Raw genomic sequence first — 14350 nt, 5'->3', positions numbered from 1 at the left:
GGTGGTGAGGTTTTTCACGGCTCTAAACAGCTGTCAGGCCCAGGTGATGTTAGTGCGATATTAGTGCGAAGGTGCTGATGTACAGATAGTCAGATAATAAAAATAAGTGAATATTAGAAACAAAAAAAAAATAAAGAAAAAAACTAAATCACATAAAGCATATCTATGGTATTGGAGGGAATGTTCATAGTTGCAGTGTTGCTTGGCAACGATACGTTATCATTTATTGGGAAAATGTTCATCTCTATCAGTGAGAGGTTATCTTCTGTCCAGTCCAGTAGTAGACGTTGGACTGAATGCCTTTGTATCGGCTCTCACTTTGTACGAATTTCCTGTTTTTGTGTGTGTTTTGTTTTCCTCTATTCTGGATGTGAATTTTTTTTTTTTTTTTTTTTGCTAAATTTTAGTAATATATTTGTCTTTTCTATTTCTTCCAAGTTTAATGATTTAAACACTAATATGTTTGGAGGAGGAGGAGGGGGAGGAGGAGAAGGAGAAGGAGAAGGAGAAGGAGAAGGAGAAGGAGAAGAAGAAGAAGAAGAATGGGAAGAAAATGAGACAGGATATGCAGCACAAAAAGAGGAAGAGGCAGGACACGGAAGATGACGGGAAGCAGGTAAAGAAGAACAAGGGGGATGTCATGAAAAAACTAAAGAAAAAGATTAAGGACTGCATCAAGAAATGGAAAAGGAAGGATACAAAAGACCACAAGAATCGAGCCAAGAGGAATGGGAACAAGAAAAAGTGTGAGTGGGACAGCGGGGAAGTGCTGAGGCTGAAGGTTGAGGCCAAGAGAGTCAGCATGGAGGAGAGGAATGTGAGAGAGTAAAGTGTTGTTCATACTGACAAAAGAAACCTGATAGATGCGACGGTGTGCGGCCACCCTTGTGCTGTCTATTTGGACACCGGCGCCTCATTGACCACCATGTTCTTGCCAGTGGCCAAGAGACTGTGCCTCGTCACGGGCCGCGAGGAGAAGGTGAAGATACCCCTGATGACCTGGATTGGCCTGCAGGAGGTGAATGTGATCGAGGTGGCCGAGGTGGTGGTGGTCAACACGCCCTTGACGGTGCTTCCACACAAGTTTCAGGTGGAAATGGGTGTCGGCGACGAAATTTTGATGTCCATGAGCCGCCTGCAGGAAGCAGAGATGAGCCAGGAGTTCCATCCCAATGACAGCAGTACCCTGTTCATGCGTCACCCTGAACGTCTACTGCGGAGACCTGAGCAGGGGCACCGCGGCAAAGTGCTCACGTTTGGTGCACTAGGAAAAGGTATCGACGAGTCGCTGACGGTGCTAGTGGACACCGGCGCCAATGTACGGTTCTGTATCACCAAAACCGGCCTGGGCAAGGTGGAACACATGACAGACAAGTGGTCTCTGCCAGAGGGACGAGTCTTGATGGAATTCAGCTGCTGCACATATACGCTGCTACTGCAAAAATAGAGTTCAACCGCGTAAAAATATTTGATTTCGTGTTTGACGATTGCTACTCGGTCAATTTAAGCAACCATAAATTATGTTGATTTATCCATGACCTTGAAGCTCAACGAAACACGTGTCCGTATCGAGCTCCACCCTTACTCATGAGGCAGAGGTGCCGGATCCCCCCAGCCTCTGTCCTGATTGTTTTGTTGTGTAGCAGGAGAATCAATGAAGGAATACAAACATGGATTCTAGATTAATTAAACCAGTGTGGATTAAGGAACCTAGGTCAAGAAAATAGTCTGATTTAAGAAAGCTAAGTTGAGAAACTATCTGGATTAAGGATGCTAGGTTAGGAAAATAGTCTGTATTAAGGATACTAGGTTAAAAAAATAGTCTGGTTTAAGGATACTAGGTTAAGAAAAAGTAAGTAAGTAAGTAAGGAAGTTTTATTAGTTAAATTGTAATACAAGATATATTACAAAATTAAATTCTTGACTTTAAGAGCTCCCTAGTGTTTCTACATTAAAGGAGTAAATAAAATCAATGAAGCAATAAAATATTAAAGGAAACACTCCATGGGTTATTTTATATAAAATTATACTTTCCTATTGTGATGACAGATGATTGAAAAGGATTTAGGATAGGTGAAGAAAATAGTCTGTATTAAGGATACTAGTTTAAGAAAATAGTCTAGAATAAGGAAACTACTTTTAAGAAACTAGTCTGGATTAAGGATACTAGGTTAGAAAAACAATGTATATTAAGGATAGTAGGTTAAGAAAATAATATATATTAAGGATACTAGGTTAAGAAAAATCTGGATTAGGATAATAGGTTAAGAAACTAATCTGGATTACGGATATTAGGTTAAGAAAATAGTCTGGAATAAGGATACAACTAGGTTAAGAAAATAGTTTGGATTTAGGATCTACTATGACAAGGACAAAAGTTTGGATTAAGTATAATAAGTTAAGATTAGTCTGGATTTAGGATACTAGGCTAATAATATAGTCTGGATTAAAGATATTATAAAAGTAAGAAAGTGGTTTGGATTATGAATACTGCAAGATTAAGAAGAATATAGTCTGGATTAAGGATACTAGATTAAGAAAATAGTTTGGATTGAGGATCTACAAATACAAGAGAAAAGTTTGGATTAAGTATAATAAGTTAAGGAAATAGTTTGTATTAAGGATACTGAGGTAAGAAAGTGGTCTGGATTAAGGATAAAAGATAAGAAAATAGTATAGATTGAGGATGCTAAATTAAAATAACAGTCTGGATTACAGATGCTAAGATAAGAAAATAGCCTGGTTAAGGATACAGGGTTAAGAAAATGGTCTGGATTAAGGATATTAGGTTAAGAAAATAGTCTGGTTTATGGATAATATCTTAAAAAAATAGTCTGCATTAAGGATATTAAAAGATTAAGAAAATAGTCTGGATTAAGGATAAAAGAGAAGAAAATTGTATTTATTTAGAATGGTAGATTAAGACAATAGTTTAGATTAAGGATAATAAGATAAGAAAATAACCTGGATTAAAGATGTTTTAAGATCAGCAATATAGTCTTGACTATGGATAGAAGGTTAAGAAAATAGTCTGGAATAAGAATATTATAAGATTAAGAAAACAGAAAATACTAGATTAAGAAACTAGTCTGGATTAAGGATATTACTAGGTTAAGAAAATGTCTGGATTAAGGATCTTTGGTTAAGAAAATAGTTTGGATCAAAGATATTAGGTTAACAAAATAGTCTGCATTAAGGATACTAGATTAAGAAAATGTCTAGATTAATAATACTTGTACTAAGTTAAGAAAACAATGTGGGTTTGGGATAGTGATTTTGATGACTGTGCTGGTTTACGGTCATTTGATTCAAAACAGAAGAATGGTTATATAAAAGACGGTGAAAGAAATGTTGTGTGCTTTTTTTTTTTTTTTTTTTTTTTGTCCGTATGATTATTCTACTGAAAGACTTTATTAGAAATGTGGATAGAAATGCCACTTGTATATCATTCTTTTTGTCTTTTCCCTCATACGGTGGGAGGTAAAGAATAACAAAGATGGAATCTGGGAACACAGGAATCACGCAACACTTTATCATACGTATTGCACTAAACAAGCATACTTTTCTATACACAAAGGCAACATTCTGGAAGCCCTCTCCAGGCCAAAGCATGTTTACAAATTATCCGTTTCCAGTTTATCGCGTGGTGTGGATATAGAGGGATAGATGAAGGGAGGGAGGGAGAAAGGGAGAGAGAGAGAGAGAGAGAGAGAGAGAGAGAGAGAGAGAGAGAGAGAGAGAGAGAGAGAGAGAGAGAGAGAATTATAAATTCAATCAATCATTTATTGATTTGTGTTGGAATGTGGCGTAGCGTGGCTAAGAACCGTCTCCTTCCCTTCCTTAAACTCAAGAAAATTGAACCAAAACATATCACATTAAACATACTGTACAACATATTACAATCATGTATACAAAATCATTCTAGAGTGAGATTGATAAGTGCTGGTGACAATAATGGCTTAAGACACAACAGTACAATGTCCTCAGCTCAGTGATGTACCAGTTGGGGGGACCTGAGGAAGTATTATGCTGATTTTCTCTGGAATGATTACCGTTTCAGTGTCGGAGATCTCTGTGCTGAACGCATAACAGAGGTGATATTGTCTAGCATGGAGGCGTATATTCTTCACTCTTTTTCTCAACTTAAACCTTCTAAACCTTGGTTTAACACAGCCTGTTCTCGTGCTATACTTGAGATTTTCCCCACAAAAGGTACTTGAGCCTTCCATCATCTATATCTCATACACGTTAAATTCCTGCCCTAAATCATGCCAAATCTATTTTTCATAAATAGAAAAGGTCAAAATCTTTCAAACTCCAACTTCCCTTGAGACTTCTGGCATCTGGCCTAAAACATTACCAAAATTTCATCTTTCTCTCCTTTTATTTCATCCTGATGGCACCACTGCCATCACTTTTGTCTCTAAAGCTTCTCTCAAACCTTTGCTATCAACTCCACCTTGGATGATTCTGGGCTTGTCCTCCTGCTCCTCCTCCCCCTGACTATTTCATAAATTCAATTAAAGTTCATCGTAATGAGTTTTTCCATGCCCTCTCTGGCATTAACCCCAAGAAAGCTTATGGATCTGATGGGGTCCCTCATATTGTTCTCAAAAACTGTGCTTCCGTGCTTGCACCTTGCCTGGCCAAACTCTTTCAACTCTGTCTATCGACTTCTACCTTTCCTTCTCGCTGGAAGTTTGCCTACATTCAACCTGTTCCTAAAGAAGGTGACCGTTCTAATCCCTCAAATTATAGCCCAATAGCTTTAATCTCTTGTTTATCTAAAGTTTTTAAATTCAAGGGCTGAGAGCTAAAAGGGCCAATGTCAAAAAATGGCCAATTGCTGATAAGCACACCACTAAACTAGAAAATCATCAGTCTATCGGTGCTATAATGGCCGATGTCGTCCATGCATCCAGGAAGCTACACTGACGCTCTTTTGTTGTAATTACCTGATAGTTAATAAAGGATGCAATATTTCATACGTGCTTTTCTCAAAACTTGGATTTTTTGACATTGGCCCTTTGAGTTTTCAGTCCTAGAATTTATCCTCAATAGGATTCTCAAACATCTGTCACTTCACAATCTTTTATCGGATCGCCAATACAGCTCCCGTAAACGCCGCTCTACGAGTGATCTGGCATTCCTTGCTGAGTCTTGGTCATCTTCTTTTGGAGATTTCGGTGAGACTTTTGCTGTCGCATTAGATATATCAAAAACTTTTGAGAGTGTGGCAAAAAGCTTTGGTTTCTCTTCAACTTTATCTCAAGTTTCCTTTCCGACCGTTCTATTGCAGCCGTGGTAGATGGCAACTGTTCTTCTCCTTAATCTATTAACAGTACTTTTCCTCAGGGTTTTGTTCTGTTACCCATTCTCTTTATATTATTCTTTAATGGTTCTCTTCACCAAACTTCTTGCCATATCCGCTGCTACGCTTATGATACACCTTTCCACGTATTTCCAGAGACGACCAACCCTTCAGGAAATCAACATATCGCGCAGGGAACCCGCAGAACGCCTGACTTCTGATCTTTCTAAAATTTCTGATTGGGGGAGAGAAAACTTAGTAGTGTTAGTACCTCAAAAGCTCAATTCCTCCATCTATCAACTAGACACAACCTTCGAGACAACTATCCCCTCTTCTTCATTGGCACTCAGCTGTCTCCCTCTTCTACACTGAATATCTTCGTTCTGTCCTTTACTCATAATCTTGACTGGAAACTTCACATCTCATCTCTTGCTAAAACAGCTAAGTTAGGCGTTTTGAGGCGTCTCCACCAGTTTTCCTCACCTCTCTAACTGCTAACTCTGTACAAGGGCATTATCCATCTTTGTGTGGAGTACTCTTTGCATGTTTTTGGGGGTTCCATTCGCACAGTTTTATTAGATAGGGTGAAATCAAAAGCTTTTCGTCTCATCAACTCACTTCCTCAGACTGGCTCTCTTCAGCTTCTTTCTCACCGCAGGAATGATGCATCTCTTCTTATCTTAAACCACTATTTTCATGCTACATACTCTCCTGATCTTGCTAACCGCATGCCTCCCCTCTTCCTGTGATCTCGCTTATTCTTCTCACCCCTATTCTGTCCAATTCTCTAATGCAAGAGTTAACCAGTACTATCAGTCATTCATACTTTTCTCTGGTAAACTCTGGAATTCCCTGCCTTCTTCTGTATTTCCATCTTCCTACGACTTTACATCTTTTAAGAAGAATGTTTCAAGACATTTGTCCCTTTCTTTCAGCTGATTGTATTGACCTGTGAGGAGACTGGCAATTAAGTGGATCTTTTTTTATCTTTTCATTTTTTGCCGTAGGCCAGTTTCCCATCTTACATAAAGAAAGAATTGTTTGGTGATGTTCGATGCATGTTCTATCTATCTAGCTGCTGAAAGTATGAACTCTTCAGAAAAAATATCTACCAGTTGAATGAATGTTTTTTAGTTTTTTAAAGCTACACTCTTCTTGGTGAGATTTTTTGTTTTTGTTTTTTAAGCTACACTCTTCTTGATTGTTCTCTCTGGTACAGTCAAGGCGAGGAAATATAGAAACATTTACCATTCCAATTGTGTTCTACATTTTCTGTCGGTCTTGAATATTGTAATTTCTAGGCAGTCTAGTAGAAAAGCGCGATATTTGTTTGATTTTTAGCACATACGTATATAGAACGTAAGCTTAAGGAAAGATGCAAAACAATATAAATAATTTGAGTGTACTCGACTACACGAAGAACACTGACACCGTGCATGTGTTCCTGAATGTCATTGTCCTCTGTGGCCCCAGTAAAGAAACAGAGCAGAGAAAACTTAAGGAGTGGAGGAAAACTTCAAAACTAATAAATGCCAGAGGACTGGCAGGAGGAAAACAGAATATTTAAGCCTCACCGAGGAGGAATTGAAAGTGGAAGTTTTCCTTTAAGCAGGAAAAAACTTAACGAGTGTAAAACAGTGAATACCTGAAATGACCTAACAGAAAATAGAGAATGAGGAAGAAGAAAGGAGAAATACACTATGTGATCGATAGTTTAAGAAAAGAGGACAAGGTGTACGTGCAAGATTGAAAAGGGAAATATTAGTGTAGGAGACGAGAATGAGAAGTTAAAACCCCGCAGTAAGACTAGTAGTGATACATAAGGCAGGAAGTAGAGTTGTTGAAGAGTGGGCATAAAAGAGAAAAGAAAACGAAACTGTTGAGAGAGCATGCGAATGGAACAGATGCTGCTGAAATAATAATTGACACGGTGACTGTTGGGAATAATAAAGCTGAATAAAGTAGAGATACGAGATTATAGCGAGAAGGGAAAAGAAGACATTGGTATACGAGGAAAGATTAATGTAGTGCATATAATGAAAAAGACTGATGATATGATTACAGGATGAAGAAAAAAAAACGGAACAGGAATGGAATTGGACGTTTTTTTTTTTTTTTCATCAATCTAATCACGAGCGTTGAGGATGAAGTTGAGAATATTTTCTTTGCACCCATTCATGTTTCACTTATCAATTTAAACCCTTCAGTACCATGACGTGTTTTCATATTTCTCCTGCTTACTAATTGGTGATTTTCTATTTTATAAACTTATATGGGATTAAAATGGTGAAGACTTTGGCCATTAATTTTCTAACCTCCATAAACCCTTCATAGTGTAAATAAAATCGTCTAATCGCACCAAAAATCATGATCAAAATGCGTTCCAGTATTGAAATCAAAATCAAAACATACGTGCAATTCCTTTCCCAGTGCACCGAAACCCTTCCGATAACTTATTGTACCAACTAACAACTTCACCACTCTTGTACAGCTTCCGACTGGCATCACTGTTTGTTCCTCCTCCCATACCTCCCTGAACCTTTCCCAACAATTGTATAGTTCAATCCATCTCCCCCTAAGGCTTTCACAAACTTTGATACTTTGGACAAACCACTCCTTTTCCCTCCTTTCATCGCTTCTGTTGCCCACTTCTCCCTCTTCCTATCTGAAACTTGTATGTACTCTATAGTCCTTCCACTCTGCTCCCCTTGTAACTAATCTTATAGGTATCATTATTTACTATACAAAATTTTTCTTCCATTCTATTAATGATTTGTGAAGATACAGTTAAGATTTTGCAATGAGTGGTCTGCATCACTCGTTGTTTTCTTTAGATCCAGCCCTCTTTCTTGTCTCTCTCTTCCAAGTGTGTATTATGTTTCCTTCCCTCGCCCTTGCCTCCAACATTTAAAACTACTCTTGCGTTATTTACCATTTCGTTGCCGCTACCCTTTCTTTTGGCCTCCCAATTGACTGCTTTGTACCGGCTCCTCTGTTGTCCTGCTATTATTTATTTTCTTCATTCCATGTCAGCTGTCCATTTTCTTGTTAAAACTCCCTGTATATCTTCCCTTCACTATCACGTCTGTGTGTGTTGCTAGACTGAATCACCGGGTCTGCCAGTGTTGCAGCTTCCCTCATACCTCATCACTTCCCCTCATTCCCCTCATATCCTACCACAACAGCTGAGCTCTTCTTTCTTCTCCTTTCCCTCTAAACTCGTTTAACTTCTCTCTCAGATCCCACACTTTAATCTTCTCTCTCCTTTGTGCTCTCAGTATTCGCTATTTTTTCCTTTTCTTGTTTCCTATTCATTATTATAACTGTGTGTGTGTGTGTGTGTGTGTGTGTGTGTGTGTGTGTGTGTGTGTGTGTGTGTGCGTGCGTGCGTGCGTGCGTGCGTGCGTGACTGCGTGCGTGCGTGTGTGTGTGTGTGTGTGTGTGTGTGTGTGTGTGTGTGTGTAAGCTCTTCTTGAGATCACATCGCATATAGTCTGTGTATTTCTTTCTACTGATGTATATGTTATCAGTGTGGCCTTGCATTCTTACTCTTTACTGTATTAGATTCTCTCTCTCTCTCTCTCTCTCTCTCTCTCTCTCTCTCTCTCTCTCTCTCTCTCTCTCTCTCTCTCTCTCTCTCTCTCTCTCTCTCTCTCTCTCTCTCTCTCTCTCTCTCTCTCTCTCTCTCTCTCTCTCTCTCTATGTTCATCCTTCAGTACAACAGCCCGTCATGTGTTTGTCTCATCATCTCAATCGTCTCTTCCATTCACGGGTCTGTTGAAGTGGGCTCTCTAAAGTACTATATCCAACTTCTGATATAAGTTACTGAGATAGACATTAATAGAAGTAGCATTGCTTTATTCGACCACCACTACCATCACCAGCATCATATCTTCCCACCCTCATCAGAAGAAACACCTCCATAGTTAGCTAGCCCCTCACTGCTATCACTTTTATTACAACTACCTCCTTCACCATCACTGCTGTCTTAAGACTACATCCAGAACCCTCTTCTCCTTCCGTTCACAGTCTAGCCTGACGCAGACGTCCTTCTCCTTCAGAGTAATTCGTACCAAAATTGATCCACTTACTACAGTCATGAGCCCCGCGGACATCTCTTTGCTTCCCTCAGACAGAGTTGTCTCCTGCTGACTCAATCCGGAGAGCTTGATACATTTCCCGCTCATCGAATCACTTTGCCTTACAACTCGAGTGGATCATCGAGGACCCTGAACGTTACACTGATAATGATCGTGCTCTCAGATATTTCGGAGTCCATCACGATCACTCTTTGGCAACCTGTAGTGGATATCATTGAGATTTTCGAGGTGGTTTTCATCATTTCTGTGCCATTAATAAGGAAAACATTCCTGAGAACCTAAGTTATCTCTAATAGATTATCAGCGCTTCAGAAATACGATTGTAAACTTCCAGGATTATCATTCACCTGACTCAGTATTATTCAGGGCAAAAAGTACCACTAAGAAAAATAATGATAAAGATACATAAAAAGAAACATAGACGAACAAACTTATTTCCGCAAAACGTCTGAACTGAAAATATATAAGAAAAAAAAAGTCTTTACCCGACTGGAGGCAGTATATTTTCTTGACATCTCTGGGAAGTGTGGTGGCTGGTGACAGGGCGGAAAGGCAAGGTGGAATGGGGGAAGGGGGGCGAAATGTTGCCTGAGGGAAGTAGAATAGAGCCGTGGGAGGCAGAATAGTGGCATTGGTGCGGCGAGACGGAATGTTGCAAAGGAGGGATTTATGAACATTAGGTCTCAGCGTGTGGATATGAAACAGACCAAAATGTGACCGACGATCTTACTCCTCCACGTATTTCCAAGTAATGATATTTGTTGGTTAGGGAAGAGAGGATCAGTTCGTCACACCATTAATTTTGACTCTGCAGAGAGAGAGAGAGAGAGAGAGAGAGAGAGAGAGAGAGAGAGACAGACAGACAGACAGACAGACAGAGAGAGAGAGAGAGAGAGAGAGAGAGAGAGAGAGAGAGAGAGAGAGAGAGAGAGAGAGAGAGAGAGAGAGAGAGAGAGAGAGAGAGAGAGAGAGAGAGAGAGAGAGAGAGAGAGAGAGAGAGAGACGTAAACAAACCAATTACTCTTTTGGTCTGTATTAGGTGAGATACAATGTCAAACTGAAATAATTCACAAGATAAGTGACGAAGACTTATCTTGGTGTGTGTGTGTGTGTGTGTGTGTGTGTGTGTGTGTGTGTGTGTGTGTGTGTGTGTGTGTGTTCTTATACTCGCTTTAAATTCTCGAGTTTAATATAATTGTACTGATATGTACGTATTTTAGTTTGCATTCCTGTACTCTGGATTGTTTGATTCATAGTAAAATTATCATTATTTCAGTGTCTTTAATGGAAGAAGGGAAGATAGAAAGACAAAACACATTCGTGCCATAAGAACATAACCATTCCAGTGTCTTTAATGGAAGAAGGGAAGATAGATAGAAAGACAAAACACATTCGTGTCCTAAGAACATACCAAAGTCACACACAAAAAAAAATTATCGCCATAATGTAAGAGTATCCACCAACAAATAAATTTTAAAACGATGCATCATGACTCCCATGAGTGTTTATGAAGCCCTCGACGCGCTGGAGGAGGCGCGACTGCCATCATACATCATAAAACTTTGCATCTTTCCTCAAGACTCCAGTGGCATACTATCGGAACCAAGGGAAGACTTAGCCGTTGTCTCACCTCCTCCTCTCCATGCTGCCAACTTGAGAGATAACTGCACCACTCTGTGCCATCACACACAACAGTCTTGCATCATGATACACTGTTAAACTTACCACCAACAACCTAAAACATAGAAAGTGCGATGTCTTAATGCTCATCAACATGATCGATAACAGCTGCCAGCAACCGGACTACGTCTGCTGCTGCAAATATAGTGTTGACCACACAATGTCAATTTGGCCCAGTCAAACTAGGACAATAGCCAAAGGGAGTGGACACAGCTTTACTCATCCAGACATCATGCCAAACAGTTACATGTTCTCATCAGTTTTACTCACGCACTCTTGAATCCTGTAGAGATATCCTAACTCCAATATTTGTTGGACGGAAATATATTTCAACTCCAAAGAGATTTATGTAAGAGAGACACGAAAGATGATGGGAGTGACTATAATGAAATTCAAACATAATAATGAAGAAGAGAACAAGATGGCATTGAATAGTATACCGTTGCTGCGAGTGTATATGTAGAGACAAATGGAAGGATTATTGAGGTTGAGAATGTAGAGAATGCGGTGTGCCAGATACAGGACTGCGTTGAGAGGAGTTCTTTATGAAAATATGGGAAGAAGCTGTGGCGGATACTGATTATATTTGCTTTTCCTTACAGTAGTTGCAGTTATAAAACCCTGAAAAGCAATCATAAGTCAACTGTAGCATCAAGATCAAGATCATCACATCACTGCGAAGATCACTGACGTCAGGAAGAGAGTAAAAGATGAAGCCAGCATGAGGGACGAGGTGCTTGCTGGTCATCCAAGGAGGGGGGGAAACGGTCCGCATTATGTCTGAAAAGAAGAGACCGTAAAGAATGTCGTGAATACCGTAAATGGAAGCGAAGGTCATGAATGTGGTCGCTGCGGATGTCGTGCTGAGATTGGGAGAGGGCCACTACAAACTCTTGAGGAAGTTGACCAATACAGGAGTCGGAGACAGAAAGAATGAAGGAGATGGAAGGCAAGCTGAGTTTCGTCGACGTAGTGGACAGGTTCAGCCTCCACGTAGAGAACAACTTACGGGACTGACATCCAGTATGGGACGACGACTGTGCGAGCGGGTGAGGGCGATGTAGCCAGTGGACCAGTGATGGGAGGCGACCAACGCGTGACAGGGAGAGGACACCAGCCACCTCCTCCTCCTCTTTCTCCTCGTCCTCGTCCTCGTCTTCCTTCCTCCTTCTCCTCTTCATCCTTCCTCTTTCCTCCTCCACCGCCTAGCGAGTATTTCTGATTTTATCTTTTCTCTCCAGTGCCTCTCTCTCTCTCTCTCTCTCTCTCTCTCTCTCTCTCTCTCTCTCTCTCTCTCTCTCTCTCTCTTCTACTAAATCTTGCTTGATATACAAGTGGATACATTGCTTATAATTGCTTACAGTTTAGTTTAACAAGTTTTTGCTTTATTATACATTTCATTTTGTTAGTAGTATTATTGGAAGCGGAACGTGTGATTTGTGGGTTGGCTTCTCCTTGGCCAGCGCGGGCAGCCGGTTAGGGAGAGAAGCAGCAGCGGACATCACTTTGAGATGAGGACTGACGGTGTTTGGAGTAGATATAAAAAAAAAGTTGCTGCGTAGATAGGAGAGGAGGAGTTTGAAAATAGAAGAAGAAATGGAGTAGAAGGCAAAACAGCAGTGAAAGACAATATGTAGTTTAGTTATCCCTGATAACGCTTGGTTTTCTATGTAACATTTGCCAAGAGGTAGGAGAAAAACAATATTTATCTAAGTTTTCCCTTCAATACAGCGCTAGAACAATTTTTAATAGCCTTAAAAGCATAATGTAGAGTATTTTTAAACATTTACAAAACGAAATGACATAAAAGAACTAAATCATCTTGTTCTACTTCCTCCTAAATGACATCTTTCATAGGAATAGGAAGAAGAAAAAGAGGAGGAAGACTAAAGGACAGATAATGAATTGAATAAATTTGGACACAAGAAGGCCAAAATAAAGATGCAACATCGTTCGTCTCGTCTCGTTGACTATGCAACCGGCCTGCGACTATTCGACTGTTTTATTCACCAGCAACAAGAAGTGGTGGACCGAACTACAAGGAAATGTGGGATTTGTTACAAGTCTTTCTAAAGATTTTGTGTTTGGGTGAGGAATTAGTGTGAGTTTGTAGAGGTTTGCCAGCCAGGACACCTCTTATTTGTAATCAGATCTTGTGGTGCCTCGCTTTGCCCCAGGGCTTGACGGTAGCTGTGTGCTCTCCCTGCTATCCCCTGATGTCTTAGCAAGCTGCCACAGCAATTCATACTCTGAAGTTAATTAGAATCAGGGATAATCCAAAAAAATGTTTTTTTGTAAATAAAAAATTTCATCTCGTGGCTAACAATTCATGCCCTTAAGGCAAAAAGAAGTCGGAGATTGGCCTCCGAAAGATGGATTGGACAAGGAAGAGTAGACAAAGTAAGCATTTGTACATAAGGAAGAGTCCGCACATGATTCCTGGGCCTTCAGCCATTAAAGGCGAGGGAATGTGGAAAAGTCGCTTTAAACTTTCACTATTTTTGGATGCGATCCCGACTTCTCTTTCTCCCTAACCTTCAGAGCACGAGTTGACACCACAAGAGAAAAACTCTAATTACTTGCCAAGAACAATTCATAGAGCACAATTCCAATATGCGTTCTACTATAAGTAAATCTATTCTCTTCATCCCTCCCTATATCTCCTCCCTCTATCACCCTTCCTCCATCTCTCCCTCTTCCCCTCTATCCTTCCTTTCCTCTATCCCTCCCTCTATAGCCCCTGCAATACTCTCCCTACCTTCCTCCCTTAATTCCCTGTCTCCTACCCAACTCCCTCTATATCCCTTCTACTTTCTGCCATTCGACCACTTCTCCCTCTCTCCGACACTCTAACTCCCACCCTCCCTCTCCACCTCTCTCTCTCTATCTCCCTCCCTCCTCTCTCTACAAATATCCCTCTTCTCAATACCTACCTACCTCCCTCCCTCCTTCCCTTCTTCCTTCCTTCCCACCATCCTTCCCTATCTCCATCCCTCCCTGCCTCTCTCCCTCCCTTCCTCCCTCACTCTCCCCAACACACACTCCCTCTACCTATCTCGTTCTCCTACTCTACCTACCTACCACCCTCTCCCCCTACATCTCTTCCTCCCACTTCCCCTCCACCACTTCCTCTTTCCTTCCCACCATCCCTCCCTATCTCCATCTCTCCCTGCCTCTCTCCCTCCCTCCCTCCCTCAATCTCTCTCTCCCACTCCCCCTCCCTCGATCCCTCCCACTTCCCCTACACCACTTCCTCCAT

This window comes from Portunus trituberculatus, chromosome 37 (genome assembly GCF_017591435.1).
Source record: "Portunus trituberculatus isolate SZX2019 chromosome 37, ASM1759143v1, whole genome shotgun sequence".
In the NCBI taxonomy this organism is placed as follows: domain Eukaryota; kingdom Metazoa; phylum Arthropoda; class Malacostraca; order Decapoda; family Portunidae; genus Portunus; species Portunus trituberculatus.
Note: the sequence above shows the minus strand (reverse complement) of the source record.